The sequence below is a fragment of the Tupaia chinensis genome, unplaced genomic scaffold (genome assembly GCF_000334495.1).
Source record: "Tupaia chinensis unplaced genomic scaffold, TupChi_1.0 Scaffold000130_1, whole genome shotgun sequence".
Classification (NCBI taxonomy): Eukaryota; Metazoa; Chordata; class Mammalia; order Scandentia; family Tupaiidae; genus Tupaia; species Tupaia belangeri.
The window spans coordinates 97,179-102,233 of record NW_006159599.1 but is presented as its reverse complement, the minus strand read 5'-3'; positions in this window follow the sequence as shown (position 1 = coordinate 102,233).

The window sequence follows — 5,055 nt, the reverse complement described above, 5'->3', positions numbered from 1 at the left end:
TATTTTAGTAATCATAAGACGGCTGCTGATGAACATCGGCTGATAGTTAACTCTGCTTGCTGGAATTGTTTCCTGAAACTGCACTGCTTGAAGTTACCAGGAACCTGCTTTCATCAATCAAAAAATTGTTGAACTCTATCGATGATTAATAGACCTTCCCTTAATCAAACCCTGAATGGTTTCTATTGTTAAAACTTTATGAATTGATAATTAGAACACGTAGTCCCTCTCCCATTTACTTGCATGTATCACATTTTCAATAAAAAGGCACGATGATTCCTAATAGTTGTCTCTCCTCAGAGAGCAATCTCAGAGGAGTGTCCGACTCAGGACGTGCATGAAAAAAGCACAAGGCCTTTGTCTTCCTTTCCTTCCAGTGCCGCCTCAGTCGAGTCAACCCACCTCCAGCTGAGGCTGGTCCCTGGCAGGTCTGGGAGTAGAGATCTGACCTCCTGATGAATGAGAACCAGGAATGGGAAACCGAATGCCTGCTCTGGTGGAAGGAGGAAAGAAATTCACAGAAAGGGGAATTATAGATGGAAAATAATCTTGTGCTTTGTGTCCTAGTTTAGGAATGACTAAGGATGAATAAAGATGTTTAGAGATGGAAGGCAGTAAGAGAGGAACAGGGGAAAACTGGCATAGTGGGAAAGCAGAGAGAAAGAACTGTTGGTGGGAGATAAAACATGTGAATGTACAGATGAGGCTGGTCAGGGGTGACCTAGGCCAAGCCAAGGGTGAGAAGAAACACTGTTCTGGAAGCACTTTCTCATATCTTGTCCTCTGGATGTTAAATCTAGGTTTTGAGAGACAATAAGGAGGCAGGAAACCCCAACCCATCTGCAGAGACAGAAAGATTCTTTCCTATCTACAGCTCACTGCCCAACCCAGCCTTCCTCCCAGACCTCTATCTCTCCCTATTTTCAGATCATAGACTGAACTTACTGTCTTGTCTTACAGACAAGGGAATTTGGGTTAAGAAAGGAGCAGTGGCCGGTTTAGGTTCAGAAAACAAGCTAGTGGAAACAAAAGGGCAAGACTCTCTTCCACTTCTCTGCTCATCAACAGCTTCTTTCTTTCTTCTCTCCTTATAGCACCCACAAATTTCCCCTTTCGAAGTCTTTCTATACTTTTTAACACTATGAGTAGAAGGTTCCTAACCTTCCCAGAACATAGCCAGAAAACTTGTGTCCTAGTTCTCACAGAAGGGATGTTCATGGTGCCAAGGCTTGATAAGAAGTGCCCCTACCTCTCTCTCTCTTCCCGTTCTATCTTTATTTACATTTATGGTGAACTGAAAACTCCAGAACTCTTCTTTAACATTCTTAAGGCTAAGGCCAAGGATATCTCTTGGGGCACAGGGAAAGCTGGGAAAAAGAAAGTGGGTTAGGAAGGGAGAGAGCAGGGAGAAAGCAAGTGAAGAAAAGGAGAGCTAAAGAGAAAAGAGATGAAGTGGAAGAATGAGGAGGAACTTAAGGGAGAAGGAATATAGTGAATGAGTAGGGAGGAAGCAAGATGTAAGATAGCTCAGGAGGAAGAGGAGGAATAAGTGAGGGAAGGCAAGAGCAAGTGGGGGAGATACAGGGGGCTTGGTCATTGAGAAAACTTCATGGTGAGGGCTGCAGTTCACAAGGGGACAAGAAAGACATCCACATCCATAACATAATATTCAATAGCCTGGCTCAAATCTCTGCTTCCAGCACTAATCACGGATGTTTCTCCCACCTGCTCTTGTTTCCTTCTAACTGCGGAAACTGTGTCTATTTTAGAAAAACACATCAATACAGAAACACTTATTTTAACTAATTTTCCACGTTTACATTGTCTTATAGGCCAGTCTGACATATGAAAGAATCAGCAACATATTGTATATTGGCAAAAATGATATGTGTCTGATCTCCCAACAACCTCTAGTTATTTCATTGCATCTGCCAGGTATTTCTCTCCCCACATACTTCATCTTCCCTATGAGGCATCCTATGCTCAGTATTTCTGGCCAACTACTACCCTTTTCAACCCCTTCCCAGATCACCCCTTGCTCTTTTTGTCTTTTCATAATAATGTCCTGACTCTCATAAGAATGTCCTATCTCGTTTCTCTCTATGTAAAGTGTTAGTGTCTAAGTTCAGTGTCCTGATTGATGTCCTGGCTGAGGAGGCACTTGCTATCTCTGTTGAGAAAAATCCTACACTATATGCAGACAGTAGCAAGGCGGATTGAAAGTCCTTCATTCCTCAAATAGACCACATAAACAAGTACAAGCTGGAGATGGCCATAAAGGCCCAGAATCTCCAGAAATCCTTGAAACTCATCATATTTCAAGTTGAACAAATAAGGTGTCCAGGGTTGTGGTGACTGAGGTAGAGGAAAGAGAAGGTTCCATAGATGGTTCACTGCTCTCCCCCTTTCACTCTGGATTTGCTGTCTAACATCACAACTGAAACTTGACTAGATTCTATATTCCCATTGCATACAAAGTCAGTCCTCATATGCTGATGATTTGAAAAGGTTTATCCTGATGAGCTACCTCTTCAACTCTTTCTACCTTTGAGGCACTAAACCCTTAATAACATTCATCCTGAACAATTACAGATGCACAGCTTAAACTTTTGTTTCTGCTACTAATAGTGGAATTTTTTTCCAACCTGCTCTTATTTCCATCCAACTGCAAAGACTGTGTTTATTTTAGAAAGAAAATTAGATTCATCTCTGCCTGTCTTGCACAAGATTTATCAGGCACAAGGGCTCTGAGGGCGGTCCTGGAGGTTCTGGCACTGATAGCCATTACTCAGAACTCATGACAATCTGCAAGCATCATTTTTTTTAAATAAAGAATTATTTTATTTAACTTTATTTATTTAGTTAGTTTGACCAGAGTGAGAGAGAGAGAGAAAGGGAGAAAGCAAGCCACTAGGGCCATGACTCAAACAACAGTTGGCCATGTGGGAGTCCAATGTCCTTAACCACCACAACACCTGCTGGCCCCCAGTCTGAAAACTTAACTCATGAAAACTTCCAACTCTTCAACTTCTTCATTTATCATTTTGGTGACCACTCCTTCCCCACAAAGCTTCTTTGAAAAACAAATAAGATTCCAGATACTGCTACAAGCAAAGGGCTTTGCCAGACACCAGGATGCCTGTGGCTGAAGGGCCTAGTGACCAGATCTGTGGTTTATCTCCTCCCAAACTCACTTTTGGACTTCAAGTTTTTGTCAGGACTTTAAGACAAACTTATGCCCCTCCCCATCCCATTCTGATACTGGTTCAAGGGAAAGGCCTTGCCTGACATCAAGCAGCCTGCAGCTGCACGGCCTAACAGCCAGAATCCATGGCTCATCCCCTCTTCCACTCATCTTTGAACTCTCAAGACTTTGGTGTTTTGGAGAGCATGCAACGTGCGATGCTTTCTTTACTCCTGAATTGAAGTTGAGCAGCTAAGTTTCAGGCAGACCTGTTCTCTAGAAACAGGGAGGACTTTGGGTCACCAAGGACAAGTAACAAGAGTGCAGGGTGCTGATAAGCAACAGAGAGGCAGAGCAGAAGAGACCACCAAGTTTCTACTCCTGCACAACTTTGAAAGTTTGTAGATTCCTTAAATAATTTAGGAAGGAATGTACAGATCACCAGATGAATAGGAACCAGATGAATAGGAACAATTACAGAGGCACAAGATATATGAACAACTAACAAGATGTCTCTCCCCAAAGGGAAAAAAATTCCATTCTTCATCACCCACAGACAACACAATCAAAATCAGGGAAATTTCAGATAAGAAATTCAGAATATCTGTAGTGGCCAAACTAAATGAGAAGCAAAAGAAAAGAGACAATGAGCTCCAGGAGATGAGGAAGTCCTTATACAAAATGAAAGAACTAGACACAATAAAAGAGTCAAACAGGATTAATAGAGAAGAAGATTGTAATTTAAAAAATTAAAACATCCCTTGAATGTATTAAAAGTACATTAGATGACACAGAAGATTTAATATCAAATGTAGAAGACAAAACCTCTGTTCCATTGGTCCACATGTCCATTCCTGTGCCAGTACCATGCTGTTTTGATTACCACAGCTTTGTAGTATATTTTTGGGTCAGGGAGTGAGATGCCACACAGTTCACTCTTCTTGTCCAGAATTGCTTTGGCAATACAGGGTCTTTTATTATTCCAGACAAATTTTATGATTGTCTTTTCTAGATCTGTGAAGAATGTGTCTGGTACATGGATTGGCATTGAATTAAATATGTAGATTAATTTGGGTAGAATTGCCATTTTGTTTATATTAATTCTTCCAATCCAGGAACATGAGATGTCCTTCTAATTTTTTATGTCATTTTCAATTTCTTTTTTTATCTTGTTGTAGTTTTCCTTGTGGAGGTCTTTAACTTCTTTGGTTAGATCTTTTCCTAAGTATCTTATACTTTTTGTGGCTATGGTAAATAGAATAAACATTTCAGTTCTATCTCACTCTGCCTGTTGTTCGTATATAGAAATGCTATAGATTTCTGTATATTGATTTTGTATCCTGCAACTTTACTGTATTTGTGCATTACTTCGAGAAATTTCTTCATGAAAACCATTGATTCTTCTATGTATACAATCATGTCATCTGCAAATAGAGTTTCACCTCTTCTTTTCTTATTTGAATGCCTTTTATTTTTTCCTCTTTTCTGATTGCATTGGCAAGGACTTCCAGTACTATATTGAAAAGGAGTGGAGAAAGAGGGCATCCTTGTCTTGTACCCATTTTAAGTAGGAAAGCTTTCAGCTTTTCTCCATGAAGGACGATGCTTGCTATGGGTTTTTCATAGATAGTTTTTATTGTGTTGAGAAATGACCCTCCTATACTGATTTTGCTGAGAGTCTTGATCATGAAGGGATGTTGTATCTTATCAAATGCATTTTTTGAGTCAGTCGATATGACCATATGATTTTTATCTTTCTTCCGGTTAATATGGTGTATTACATTTATGGTTTTGCGTATGTTGAACCAACTTTGCATTCCTGGAATAAAGCCTACCTGATCATGATGTATAATCTTTTTTATAAGTTGTTG